This window comes from Schistocerca piceifrons, chromosome 2 (genome assembly GCF_021461385.2).
Source record: "Schistocerca piceifrons isolate TAMUIC-IGC-003096 chromosome 2, iqSchPice1.1, whole genome shotgun sequence".
Lineage (NCBI taxonomy): Eukaryota > Metazoa > Arthropoda > Insecta > Orthoptera > Acrididae > Schistocerca > Schistocerca piceifrons.
This window is the reverse complement of record NC_060139.1, coordinates 738,825,686-738,841,378: the sequence shown is the minus strand read 5'-3', so window position 1 is coordinate 738,841,378 and position 15,693 is coordinate 738,825,686.

The following is a 15,693-nucleotide window of genomic DNA, read 5'->3' as shown; positions in this document are numbered from 1 at the left end:
AAAGTGCCCTCCGCCACACACCATTGGGTGTCTTGCGGAGTATAAATGTAGAGGTAGATGTACATCTGTTTTTACATCATGTGGTAGGACGAGTGAAAGACTGTGTTTTATTGAGAAACTACCTGTTGGCTTCTGTCTCGGATTCATCGGCTGAGGTTTGTTTGATGATTTTTCTGATGTTACTCCAGCAAAAATGGCTGGCATCGTCAAAGCTTCACCCTCCGGTTCTGGTGGTGGACTAGAGTCAAGCTCGCGGCCGTAGATTACGAGTACATGTACCTGGTGCGCCAACGTTCAAGGGAATCTTTGCTGTCATTTCCGGTGCGGTTCTCCTCTTGCTACCTTCAACGATCGTTCGCTAGAGCTCGAGAATCCAAGAAACGATCTCCTTGACGATTTCTTCTTTCTTGTTAAGGCTATAGTCATGTCAGTGCGTTTCTACAGCTTCTCTGAATAGGAGGGTGTGATAGCTCTTCTCTACAGCAAAAACTTCTGTGTCGGCGAATTTTACAGTGTGGTCGGTTTCACACAGCGCGTGCTCCAAATGGTTCAAATGGCTCTAAGCACTATGGGACTTAACATCTGAGGTCATCAGTGCCCTAGACTTAGAACTACTTAAACCTAACTAACCTAATGACATCACACTCATCCATGCCCGAGGTGGGATTCGAACCTGCGACTGTGGCAGCAGCGAGGTTCCGGACTGAAGCGCCTAGAACCGCTCGGTCACAAAGGCCGGCGCGCTTGCTCTGCCACAGCCAATTTCTCCACCTGTTCCAACTAGCAACGCCATCGTACGTTCCATGATATTATTGTTGATTCCAACATAGACTTTTTCGCATTACGTGTATGCGGTATATTTCCGAAGTTGCATGTGGGCCCTTTTCCTTTTCCCGATCTGAGACACTCTTCGATCTTCTTTGTCGGTTTTTAAATAATCATTACCCCGTGTTTGGCAATATACTCTGATTCATTCCGTCACTCTGGCGGTGTAAGGCAGAAAGGCTGTACCCGACATTTCTTTTTCCGATGTCTCACTTTGACTGTCGGATTCTGTGACACCTCTTATGTAACTAGAGGAGCACCCATTCCACCTCAGAACGCTTTCCAGGCGTTACATTTCGTGTCTGAGGTGCTGCCGGAATGTCTTGCCCGGGCTACGAGCGTATTAATCATGCCTCTTTTCCGGGTCGGGGGGGGGGGGGGTTTGAGAGTTTGTGCAGGTATCGGTGCTTATGTGTCGGTGTTCGATACACGCTGCGTCCCACGTTTTCATCATCCCTTGTGGCCAGCACATCTAGAAAAGGTAGCTGTTTGTCCATTTCTATCTCCATGGCAAATTTTTTGTTGGCAAGGAAGCTGTTCTAGTGTGTTAGGTTATGAGGTATGGTGAAAACCTTGAATACAGTAGGTATTGAAAACAGACAATATAGCCCGATACCTGCACAGACTGCCAGATCACCACCCTATCCATAAAAAGAGCCAAGATTAACACGCTCGTAAAGCGAACAAGACTTCTATGTGAGCCACAGGATCTAAGACGTGGGATGCAACACCTGGAATGGGTTTTGAGCAAGAATGGATACTCCATAATGTGGTGTCGAATGTAATAAGACCTGCAACAAGGCGGCCGGACCTGCTCCGTAAGGGGCCTCCCGGCCAATGACACCAAACGCTAATTTCCATTTCATTTCCATCAGTTACATAAGAAGTGTCACAGTCTTCGAAAGTCGGTGATGTGATACATCGGAAAAAGAAATGTCCGGTACGCTCTTTATGCTGTTCATTCCCTGAGTGACGGACAGAATCGGCCGTACATCGCGTAAACACGGCGTAACGACTATTTATAAACTGACAGAGAAGATCGAAGAGTGTCTCATGTCGGCAAAGGGGAAAAAGGACCCACTTGCGATGTCGGGAATACACCGCATACCATGTACATGCGGAAAGGTCTATGTTGAAATTACTGGACGATCAATCAACAACAGTATCACCGAACATGAGGGGCATTGCAGGTGGGGAAATCGGCCGTGGAGACTGACCACATAGCGAAATTCGCAAACATGACATAGCCTCAACAAGAAAGAAGAAATCCTCAAGGTAATCGGGTCCTGGCTTCCCGTGCTGCAACGAACGACCGTTGCAGGTAACAAGCGGGAAATCCCCCCGAAAATGACCACGGAAAAGTCCTTGAACTTTGGCGCGCCAGGTCCATATAACCTGCGGCTCCGACCTCCACACCAGTCCACCATCAGCAATGGTGGGTGAAGTCTTGAATGTCAGCCATTGGTGCCGGCGAAACGTCAGAAAAATCAATAAACGTCGGCCGAAGAATCCGAGACAGAAGACAGCAGGCACATTGACAACAAGTGGCCATAAAAGCTTTAATAATTTTGTACTGTGTTTTATTCCTACAATACTTAGCGGATGCAATAGATCTACTAAAAGAGACTGCTTGCAGTACGCCTGTCAGTCTACATCTGCATCTACACACTACACAGCAAGCCATCGTATGGTGCAGGACGGAGGGTACACCTAGCGGAGTGGCCGTGCAGTTTGAAGCGCCGTATCACGGACTGCGCGACCTCTTCCGCCGGAGGATCGAGTCCTCCCTTGGACGTGGATGTGGGTGCTATTCTTAGCATAAATTAGTATAAGTTAGTTAAGTAGTCTATCAGTTTAGGACCGATTACCTCAGCAGTTCGTTACCTTAGGAATTCACACTTTTGAACATTTTGACGAAGGGTACCAGGTACAACTACTAGTCATTTCTTTTCCTGTTCCACTTCGAAATAGAGCGAGAGAGAAAAGACTATCTAAAAGGATCCACTCAAGCCCTAATTTCTCGCATGTTGCCTTCGTGATCCCTACATGAAATGTAAGCTGGCACAGTAGAATCTTTCTGCAGTCGACCTCAAGAGCTGGTTTTCTAACTTCCTGCAATAGTGCCTCGCGAAATGAGTGTAGTCTTCCCTCCAGGGATTCCCATATGAGTTCACGAAGCATCTCGGTGATATCAGCGTGATAATCGAAGCTACTGGTAACAAACCTAGCAGCACACCTGTGAATTCCACCGTTGTGTTCCGACCGATGTGGCCGAGCGGTTCTAGGCGCTTCAGTCCGGAACCACGCAGCTGCTACGGTCGCTGGTTCGAATCCTGCCCCTCGCATGGAGGTGTGGATGTCCTTACGTTAGTTAGGTTTAAGTAGTTCTACGTCTAGGGGACTGATGACCTCAGATGTTAAGTCCCATAGTGCTTAGAGCCATTTGAACCATTTGCATCGTTGTCGTACTTAAATCCAACCTGGTGAGGACCCAAAACACTCAAACGGTACTCAAGAATGGCCATACTAGCATTCTACACTGAGTTCACAAAAGACATGGGATAAAATTAAGCATATATACAGAAGGCGGTTGTATCACGTTCTCAGGGTATCAAATGTTAGTGCATTGACGGAGCTGTCATTTATACTAGGGTGATTCCTGTGAAAAGGTTTCCGACGTTATTATGGCCTCACGGCGGAAATAAACAGACTTTGAACGTGGAATTATAGATGGAACTAGACGCATGGGATATTACATTTCGGAGATCGTTAGGAAAATCAATATTCACAGATTCACAGTGTCAAGAGGGTGCCGAGAATACCAAAATTCAAGAATTATCTCTCACCACGGATACGCAGTGTCGGACGGCCTTCACATAACTACAGAGAGCAGCGTCGTTGGCGTAGAATTTTCAGTGCTAAAAGACAACCAACACTATCTGAAATAACCGCAGAAATATATGTTGGAGGTACGACGAACGTATCTGTTAGGACATTGTGGCGAGATCTGGCGTCACTGGGCTAAAGTGGCAGATGACCGACACGAGTGCCTTTGCTAGAAGCACGACATCGCCTGCAGTGCCTCTTCTGGTCTAGTGGCCATATCGGATGGATCCTAGACGACTGGAAAACCGTGGCCTGGTCAGATAAGTCCAGATTTCAGCCGGCCGAAGTGGCCGTGCGGTTAAAGGCGCTGCAGTCTGGAACCGCAAGACCGCTACGGTCGCAGGTTCGAATCCTGCCTCGGGCATGGATGTTTGTGATGTCCTTAGGTTAGTTAGGTTTAACTAGTTCTAAGTTATAGGGGACTAATGACCTCAGCAGTTGAGTCCCATAGTACTCAGAGCCATTTGAACCATTTTTGAACCAGATTTCAGTTGGTAAACGCTAATGGTAGGGTTCGAGTGTGAGGCAGACCCCACGAAGCCATGGACCTAAGTTGCCTACAAGGCAACGTGCGGCTCCACACCCCTTTTTAAATAGACTACAGCACCAGTATATGCTATAGTAACGAACACTTTCGATGGTATGTAGAAAGTAGTAAATCTTGACCTCAACAGACTTCTTTTGCAGTGGGGCGCTACAACGCAAATTGAGTGAACTCAAAGGATTGTTTTGATTAACTTTCCGTACGTTCGGAAGTCAAGAGAGACGAAGATTCTGTTTTGTGAATATCAGACACTCATAAAACACCCTGTTTTTCACGAATTGCATCTATTCCCTGCACCGGCCGGAGTGGCCGAGCGGTTCTTGGCACTACAGTCTAGAACCGTGCGACTGCTACGGTCGTAGGTTCGAGTCCTGCCTCGGGCATGGATGTGTGTGATGTCCTTAGGTTAGTTAGGTTTAAGTAGTTCTAAGTTCTAGGGGACTGATGACCTCAGAAGTTATGTCCAATAGTGCTCCGAGCCAAGCCATCAATTCCCTAATATCTCTGCTCTGTGAAAGTGAAGAAGAATTACATGATCTGTTGAACAAAATGAAAATTCTAATGGATACAGAATACAGATTGGGAGTAAATCGAAGAAAGATGATAGTAACGAGAAGTAGCAGAAATGAGAACGGAGAGAAACTAAACATCAGAATTGGTAATCACGAAGTAGACAAAGTCAAGGAATTTTGCTATCTGGGCAGCAAAGTAATCCATGATGGGCAAGGACTAGTAGACTAGGACTGGTGAAAAGGATATTCCTGGCCAAGAGAAGTCTAGTAGTATCAAATATAGACCTTGATTTGAGAAAGCAATTCCTGAGAATAAACGATTTGATCATAGCGATGTATGCTAGACTGTGGGAAAAACAAAACACAAGTTAATCGGAGCGTGTTACATGTGGTGCTAAACAAGAATGCGAAAAATTTGTTGAACTGATAAGGTAGGGAATAATAAGTTCTCCACAGAATTGGCGAGGAAAGGAATATACAGAAAACACTAACAATAAGAAGGGACTGGATAATAGGACAGCTGTTAAGACGTCAGGGAACAACATCTATAGTACTAGAGAGAGCTGCAGAGGGTAAAAACTGAAGGGGAAGACAGAGATTGGAATACATCCAGCAGTTAATCGAAAACGTAGGTTGCAAGTGTTATTGTGAGACGAAAACTTTGGTACAGGCGAGTAATTCGTGATGATCTGCATCAGACCAGTCGGAAGACTGATGAATGGAGAGAGAGAGAGAGAGAGAGAGAGAGAGAGAGAGAGAGAGAGAGAGAGAGAGCGAGAGATTTCCAGGAAACATTTAAAGCTCAAAGCATATGGTTTAAGTTCGTAGATGTGGGACTGGCTCGAAGAATTTTTTAATTAGTAGAACACAATAAACTGACCTCGACGGCGAGGCTTCATAAATGATCTGATGGACAGGGTGAGCAGCATTTTATGACTATTTACTAATAACACTGTCTTGTGTGGGTGGGGGGGGGGGGCGGGGGTGTCGTCATTGAATGTCTGTAGGAGTGTGGTCAGATGAATGACAGCTTTCCTTAAATGTAGAAAAATGTATGCAAGATGAATAGGAAATACAATCCTGTAATGTATGAATATAGCATTAGATGGGTGTTGCTTTACGCAATCACAACGATTAAATATATGCACTTAACTTTGAAAATTGATTCGAAATGAACAAGACCGTCAGGTTGGCGATAGGGAAAGCGAATGCTCGACTTCATTTTACTGGAAGAATTGTGGGAAAGTATAGCTCATCCGCTCGACTTCATTTTACTGGAAGAATTGTGGGAAAGTATAGCTCATCCATAAAGGACACGGTGTATATATTGAATGACAAAAGTCGTGGGATAGCTTGTAATATGGCGTCGGGCCCCCTTTTGTCCAGCGTAATGTAGCAACTCGAAGTTACAGGGACTCAGTAAGTCGTTGGAAGTTCCCTGCAGAAATATTGGCCATGCTGCCTCTATAGCCTTCCATAATTGGGAAAGTGTTGCCGGTGCAGCATTTTTGTTTTGACGTCGAGCAAAGGCGCCATAACGCAATCTGCAGCATCTTACGACACCGACGCCGATGACCGTGAGCTGGCCGCTGTTGCACTCCATGTGAACGCCACCGAGCGAGAGAACATCCTGTCGGAGCCTCTTACTTAATAAATGTAAGTAATTTTTGAACTGTTCTGTAATAATGGAGAGCTATGTTTGGAAATGGAAAAATGCGATGTTTAATATCATTTCTCGTTTAAACTTGATACTAAGAACATTTGCGTTAGTATATGGCTATTGATGTGAAAATATATATCTACCAATGTGATTTTTGATGTGTTTATCAATCAAGAATATCGATATCTTGGAATATGGTTAAAGGTGTGTATGAATTTGTTTATTCTGTCATCGCTACTGGCCGCGGAAAAAGACTTTTGCTTGCTTCTCTTGTGCTTTAGTTTGCAAGGGTGATCATTTTGCTAATTTGTTGTTGTGTTCTTGCATGTATTCCAGGAGGGGAGCCGCAGAACTAATCAAGTTTCTCATATGTTTCTCTTTCCAGATGCTCTGGCTTACTTTTTACTATTTGTGTAAACCATGGCTACCCCGTCCCCTCCACCACTGCGTCCGCGTGTCAGCTGCAGACGGCCAATGTGATGGATTTAACACAAATTTTTCAGTTTCAGAACCAACAAATTCCTATCTTGCTGATGACAGTATGACAACTATTGGCTGCACAAGCCGCGTCGGCGGCACAACAGACCATAAATCAGCCGAACAAATCAGCCCAAGTGCCGCCGACCAGTATATAACCGTTCCGGCAATTTAACGACACGGAAGAGGAATGGCTCGAATACCTGACACAGTTCCGAGCATATTATGTTTATCAAGTTCACGGTACTGTAAACCTCCAATACTTCCTTTCGACTGGGGTGTCCCCAGTGTTCAGGTTAATACAAAAATTGTTCCCAATAGCTATGACGAAGTAATTGCTGCGTTAACTCAATATAATGACCAGAAATACAAAGTAGCTGCAGCCGGATATCAGATCTTTCGCTTGCAGAAAAATCCAGAACAGACGTACCGTCAGTGGTACACAGAATTAACTGGCAAGACTAGGAAGTGTAAATTTAAGTGTAGTTGTGGCGACTTTTAGTGACTTTTAATGCTTAGGGATGCAATAACATTCAGTGTCTCCAATAGTAGAATAAGGGAACAGATCCTAAGTACCCTGATCCATCACTTCCTCACGTGTTGCAAATCTTAGAGCAATGTGATTCGGGTGCCATAGCAGTCAATAAGTTTGATCAAGCCCAGATTTGGTGGGTCGAGTCGCCCCTTGCTCGTTACCGCCCCCAACAGCCACAACGAACGCGTAAAGAGCCGCGCGGAGAGCCACATACGCATGTAAACGGGCCTGTGAATTTAGTGAAGTCTTCCGTAGATGCTTTGCTAGCCATAAAAGACGGGATTGACCATCACGTAACGCCACGTGTTACACGTGTGGAAAAATAGGCCATATACAAGCAGTTTGTTTGCAACGGCACAAAAACGCCAATTTCCCCGCTCCCCGAGGAGGGAAAGAAAAACACCTACAACAGGTTCTGACAAAAGTAAGATTAAAGTTGTGCCTCCTCACCTTAGAGTTGCGCAACGGCATTCTAACAAACTATTTGTCTTATTACTAATTGCTGGCCCTTCATGTGAACTTTCCGTTAGACACAGGTTCCTCAGTAAATTTGCTTAATCGTGCCACGTACGAACAATTAGGCTCACCACGCCTTTCTAAATCTAGCAATAACCTCACTGCTTACAATGGACAGGAAATTCCTGTGTTTGGACAGTGTAGTTTGCCGGCCTCTTACAAATCTCACTCTAGGACAGTGAATTTTAATGTGTTGAAACCAAGAGACAGTGAGAACATATTCGATTTGGGTGCCTTTGATTTGTTTCGTACTCTCAGTCTCTGCATTTGCACCAAAAGATAGTGTCGCTAGCTTGCTTAAAGAATTTAAGGAGGAATGGGAAAAGCTAATAACTTTGTAGCGCACGTTACATTGAAAGACAATGTGAAGTCTAAGTTTTTTCGTGCCCGCCCCGTTCGAATTCATTTTGGAGACAAAGTAGCTAGTGAATTGAAAGAATTGCAAGACATTGGTCTAATTGCTTCCACACAAGCTAGTCAATGGGAAAGTCCTCTCATTTTGTTGCTTGAGACTTCTGGTCGCATTCGCATTTGTGTGAACTTAAAGCCTACAGTCAACACACAGACAATAGTTGACACTTATTCGGTACCTCACCATTTGGAACTCATGGCTTGGTGCAGGACGTCATCTTTCTAAGATACACTCCTGGAAATGGAAAAAAGAACACATTGACACCGGTGTGTCAGACCCACCATACTTGCTCCGGACACTGCGAGAGGGCTGTACAAGCAATGATCACACGCACGGCACAGCGGACACACCAGGAACCGCGGTGTTGGCCGTCGAATGGCGCTAGCTGCGCAGCATTTGTGCACCGCCGCCGTCAGTGTCAGCCAGTTTGCCGTGGCATACGGAGCTCCATCGCAGTCTTTAACACTGGTAGCATGCCGCGACAGCGTGGACGTGAACCGTATGTGCAGTTGACGGACTTTGAGCGAGGGCGTATAGTGGGCATGCGGGAGGCCGGGTGGACGTACCGCCGAATTGCTCAACACGTGGGGCGTGAGGTCTCCAGAGTACATCGATGTTGTCGCCAGTGGTCGGCGGAAGGTGCACGTGCCCGTCGACCTGGGACCGCACCGCAGCGACGCACGGATGCACGCCAAGACCGTAGGATCCTTCGCAGTGCCGTAGGGGACCGCACCGCCACTTCCCAGCAAATTAGGGGCACTGTTGCTCCTGGGGTATCGGCGAGGACCATTCGCAACCGTCTCCATGAAGCTGGGCTACGGTCCCGCACACCGTTAGGCCGTCTTCCGCTCACGCCCCAACATCGTGCAGCCCGCCTCCAGTGGTGTCGCGACAGGCGTGAATGGAGGGACGAATGGAGACGTGTCGTCTTCAGCGATGAGAGTCGCTTCTGCCTTGGTGCCAATGATGGTCGTATGCGTGTTTGGCGCCGTGCAGGTGAGCGGCACAATCAGGACTGCATACGACCGAGGCACACAGGGCCAACACCTGGCATCATGGTGTGGGGAGCGATCTCCTACACTGGCCGTACACCACTGGTGATCGTCGAGGGGACACTGAATAGTGCACGGTACATCCAAACCGTCATCGAACCCATCGTTCTACCATTCCTAGACCGGCAAGGGAACTTGCTGTTCCAACAGGACAATGCACATCCGCATGTATCCCGTGCCACCCAACGTGCTCTAGAAGGTGTAAGTCAACTACCTTGGCCAGCAAGATCTCCGGATCTGTCCCTCATTGAGCATGTTTGGGACTGGATGAAGCGTCGTCTCACGCGGTCTGCACGTCCAGCACGAACGCTGGTCCAACTGAGGCGCCAGGTGGAAATGGCATGGCAAGCCGTTCCACAGGACTACATCCAGCATCTCTACGATCGTCTCCATGGGAGAATGGCAGCCTGCATTGCTGCGAAAGGTGGATATACACTGTAGTAGTGCCGACATTGTGCATGCTCTGTTGCCTGTGTCTATGTGCCTGTGGTTCTGTCAGTGTGATCATGTGATGTATCTGACCCCAGGAATGTGTCAATAAAGTTTCCCCTTCCTGGGACAATGAATTCACGGTGTTCTTATTGCAATTTCCAGGAGTGTAAATTTGCGTGACGCCTACTTGCAAATTCCACTGGATGAAGAATCACACAAAGTGTGTGTTGTAAATACACACTTAGCACTGTTCAAGTATTTGCGTTTGTCCTTCGGCAGTGCTTCCACACCCGCCAGTTTTCGACTTTAATTGGAACAGCTGACTGCAAAAGTGCCATTTTGTTCAAAATACCTTGACGATATTGTTGTCTCAGGTCGTACACGAGAGGAACACATAGGCAATGGCGTACTCTTTTTAGAGTGTGGTCAGAAGCAAGACTCAAGTGTCGTCTCTGAAAGTGTGACTTTTTTCAAATTGAAGTACAGTACTTAGGTCATGTGATGAACGGTCTGGGGGTGCATCCTCTCTAATCTCATTTGCTTGCAATCCGGGAGCTGCCTGTTCCTCGCAACGTGTCTGAGCTGCAGTCAGTACCAGGTACGATCACATACTGCATTCGGTTAATACCGAATGCCGCTCAGATTGCGGCTCCATTGCATCGGTTGCGCCGCAAAAATGTACCTTTTGCGTGGACTAAAGACTGTCACGACGTATTTCAGAAACTCAGAAATGCCTTGTTCAGTGACGGATAATTAGTGCATATACTCCTATCATGATAGTAGGTCGTAATCATCAGAAACGTCACAAATAGAGCTTGACCTTCGCAGTGTGTATCACTTTTTTTTTATTCGTCAGTCTTCTGACTGGTGTCATGTAGCTCGCCACGCATCAATTCCTGTGCCATCTTCTTCATCTCAGAGTAGCACTTACAACCTACGTCCTCAATCATTTGCTGGACGTATTCCAGTCCCTGTCTTCCTCTACAATTTTTATCCTTTACAAGTCCTTCTAGTACCACGGAAGTTATTCCTTGACCTATCAACGGATGTCGTATCATCCTGTTCCTTCTTCTTGTCAGTGCTTTCCATATAATCCTTTCCTTTCCGATTCTGTGCAGAGCCTCATGATTTCCCTCATTCCTCACCTTATCAGCCCACCTAATTTTCAGCATTCATCTGTAGCATCACATCTCAAAGGCTTCTATTCTCTTCTGTCCTAGTTTTCCCACACTCCGTGTTTCACTACCATACAATGCTGTGCTCCAAACATACATTCTCACACATTTCTCCCTCAAATTAAGGCCTACGTTTGACACTAGTGTACTTCTCTTGGCCAAGACTGCCCTTTCTGTCACTGCTAGTCTCCTTTTTATGTCCTCCTTGTTCTGTCCGTCACCCGTTATTTTTTTCCCTAGGTTGCAGAACTCTACAATGTCATCTACTTTATGATCGCCAAACCTGACGATCAATTTCCCACTGTTTTTATTTCTGCTACTTCTCATTACTTTCGGCCTCCTTCGATTTACTCTCGGCCCATACTCTGTATTCATTAAACAGTCCATCCCATTTAGCATATCCTGTAATTCTTCTTCACTTTTCACTGAGGATAGGAGTGTCATCAGCGAATCTTATCATGATATCCTTCCACGCTGAATTTAACCCCACTCTTGAACATTTATTTGATTTCCCTCATTGCCTCTTCGACGTACAGATTAAACAGTAGGGGTGAAAGATTACACCCCTGTCTTACATCCTCCTTAATCCGAGCACTTCGTTCTTGGTCTCCCAGACTTATTGTTCCCTCCTGCTCTTGTACGAGTTCATGTTGTGTATTACCCGTATCTCCCTACAAAAAAATGGTTCAAATTGCTCTGAGCACTATGGGACTTAACATATGAGGTCATCAGTCCCCTAGAACTTAGAACTTCTTAAACCTATCTAACCTAAGGACATCACACACAGCCATGCCCGAGGCAGGATTCGAACCTGCGACCGTAGCGGTCGCGCGGTTCCAGACTGAAGCGCCTAGAACCGCTCGGCCACAACGGCCGACTATCTCCCTACAGCTTAGGCCTATTTTTCTCAGAACGAACATCTTGCACCATTTCAAATTTTGAACGCTTTTCAATGTCGACATCCTATGAACGTGTCTTGATTTTTCTTCAGTGTTGCTTACATTACCAACCGCAACGTCACAACTGCCTCTCTCCGATCGTCATCTAACCCAGCCTCAGTTTTCTTTTCCATTCTTCTGTATATTATTCTTGTCACTGATTGTGCCATAATTTTCGCACACACCAGCTCTTGTAGTTTCCGAAATTGTGTGGATGATATTTTTTCGAGAGTCACATTGTATATCGCCAGACCCATACATCCTAAACTCCACTTCCCTAAGGGATTACAGAAATTCCGATGGAATGTTGTCTATTCCTTTTGCCTTATTCGGTTTTAAGTCTTCTAAAGCTCTTCTAAATACTGATTCTAGTAGAAAATTCTGATTCTGTTTCTTTCCTTTCGACTCGTGTTTCTTCTTCCATCACATCATCAAATAAGTCCTCCCTCTCATAGAGGCTTCAATGTGACCTTTTCTTCAATCAGCTCTCTCCTTTGCAATTAACACTGGACTTCCCACTGCACTCTTAATGTTACAACCCTTGCTTTTAATTTCACCGAATGCTGTTTTGACTATTCTATATACTGAGTCAGTCCTCCCGACAATCAATTGTTTTTCAATTTCTTCACATTTTGCATCTAGCCATTTCGTCTTACCTTCCAAACACTTCATATTTATTTTATTCCTCAGCGGCCTTTATTTTCTATGCCTGAATTTCCCTGAACGTTTTTGTTCTTCCTTCTTTCATCGACCGACTGAAATATTTTTTCAGTTATCGATGATTTATTCGCAGTTGCATTCTTTGTACATATGTTTCTCTGTTCAACTTCTGTGATTGCCTTTTTCAGGCATTTCCATTTCTCTTCAACTGAACTGCAGCTATTCCTTATTGCAGTATCTACGGCCTCAGAGAACATCAAGTGTATGTCTTTATTCTTTGTACTTCCGCATCACACTTTTTTGTGTACTGATTCTTCCTGGCTAATCTCTTAAACTTCAGCCTACTCTTCATCACTACTAAATTGTGGTCTAAGTCTATATCTGCTCCTGGGTACTCTTTGCAGTCCATCATCTGACTTCGGAATCTCTGTCTGACCGTTATGTAATCTAACTAGAATCTCCTCTGATCTCCTGGCCTGTTCCGAGTATACCTCCTCCACTTGTGATTCTTGAAAAGAGCATTCGGTATTACTAACTGAAGTTCAATGCTGATCGCAGTTAGTCTTTCTCCTCTCTCATTCCTAGTACAAAGCCCATGTTCTCATGTAACCCTTTCTTCTGTTCCTTTTTATGTAACCCCATTCCATTTCCCCATAACTATTAGATTTTCACCTCCCTTTGTGTACTGAATTACCCATTCAGCATCCTACCATACTTTCTCCACCTTTTCGTCTTCAGCTTTCGACGTCGGCATGAATACCTGAACTATCGTTGTCGGAGTTGGTTTGGTATCGACTCTGATGAGAATAACCCTATCACTGAACTGTTCCCAGTAATTAATTTTTTGCCCCGCCTTCCTTTCAGTATGAGCCCACTTATCAGTATGACGTTGTGCTCGATTTAGCTACGATGTGTGCACTGAGTCAGCTAGGAAGGATATCAAAAAGTCACTGTATACTCTCCTGAGGCAAGGTGACACAAAATGTCATAACTTGTCCCTCATATCCCAAATATTGGCGCTAGGATGAATCTGACTTCCGAGCTGGTCTCACACATGCCGTTTTGGGGACGGATCTGGGTATCCAGCTCATCACAACAGCACCTCAATATCACGCAGACATTTCAAGGAGACAGGTGCCCTCAGTGGACGAACATTGTGGTGTTGAAAAATGGCACCTCGATACTGTCGTGTGAGAGTTAACACATGAGGATGTAGGATGTCTGTGACGTACTGTAATGCAGAATTTTCTCTATCACTTCCAGCCGTGATCTGAAGTCATAATTTAGGGCTTCCCACGCTATGACTCCATCAGCAACACGGCTGTGCCTCTCCAGAGCACTGGAAGAATGGAATGTCTCTCCACACCACCACCGTAATCACCGACGATGGTCATCCAACGTAATACAGAACCTCGATTCATCGATGAACGCAGTGCGACCCGTTCATCAGCAGTCCGTGCATCGCGTTCGCAACACCAGCCTGCAATCCTTTGTGCCACGGTGTTAGCGGCAGCCTATTATACATGTGGCAGTAGTTCCCCAGTCCAGCTACTACTAGTCTACGACCACATAGTGAGGGATGACACAGAAAGCTGCAGGGAATCCGTTACTTGTTTTAGGGCGGCAAAACGTATGTTTTGGGGGGGTGTCCGAATACTTTTGATAACGTAGTGTATGAAATCTTTGAAGGATTACGTTATGGTTGGTGCATAATGCGGTGATTCCACCTGCTTGTGGTCAGACGTGGTCGACCTGAAACCAGACGACGAGTATGCCTGCCTTCAGCATCCCATGCAGTGAAACATCAGTCCGCTGTCACACCACAATGCTCCATAAATCTGGATATTGCACGATTTTACCAGTCGGCCAAATGTAAACCCACAATGGGCTCATTTAAAACTCTGTCAGATGCTTGTAATACTGCCTCATATATCTGGGACCTCCACAGCAAATACTCAATATTTCACGCTGTCGACGCCCCTCATACACCGTAATAGGCCTGATAACAATACTAAACACAAACAAAATTAATGCACTTTGTCACACAGAATTGGAACTCTCATCGTTTACATGCCCGCCGGCGGTATGTAAGTGTACAAAGTTACACAGACATCAGTACAAGTCTTCCGGATACATAATTTTTTTGTCAGGGAGTGTACAGCAATGGATTTCTTAATAGTGTTAGTTGTTTAGTTGTGGGGAAAATTTCTATTGTCTGGTGGTAGCAATACTATAAACTTTGAGGAAACAAGAGATCTCCATGCAGAGAAAGCTGTTGAAAGCCTCAATGAAATTTACAACTGACAAATATGCAATAGAGTGACATTGAAAATAAAGAAAACCGATACCGTGTATACACTATGTAATCAAAAGTGTCCGGACACCTCGCTACAAATGACTTACAAGTTCGTGGCGCCCTCCATCGGTAATGCTGGAATTCAATATGGTGTTGGCGCACCCTTTGCCTTGATGACATACGTTCAGTCAGGTGCTGGAACGTTTCTTGGGGAATGGCAGCCCATTCTTCACGAAGTGCTGTACTGTGGAGAGGTATTGATGTCGGTCGATGAGGCCTGGCACGAAGTCGGCGTTCCAAAACGTCCCAAAGGTGTTCTATAGGATTCAGGTCACGACTCTGTGCAGGCCAGTCCATTACAGGGGTGTTATTGTCATGTAACCACTCCGCCACAGGCCGTGTTTTATGAACAAGTGCTCGATCGTGTCGAAAGATGCAATCGCCATCCTCTAATTGCTCTTCAGCAGTGGGAAGCAAGAAGGTGCTTAAAACATCAATGTAGGCCTGTGATGTGATAGTGCCACCCAAAACAACAAGGGGTGCAAGCCCCCTCCATGTAAAACACGACCACACCATAACACCACCGCCTCCAGGTTTTACTGTTGGCACTACACACGCTGGCAGATGACGTCCACCGGGCATTCGCCTGATCCACACCATGCCATCGGATCGCTGTGTACCGTGATTAAACACTCCACACAACGTTTTTCCACTGTTCAATCGTCCAATGTTTACGCTCCTTACACCAAGCGAGGCGTCGTTTGGCATTTACC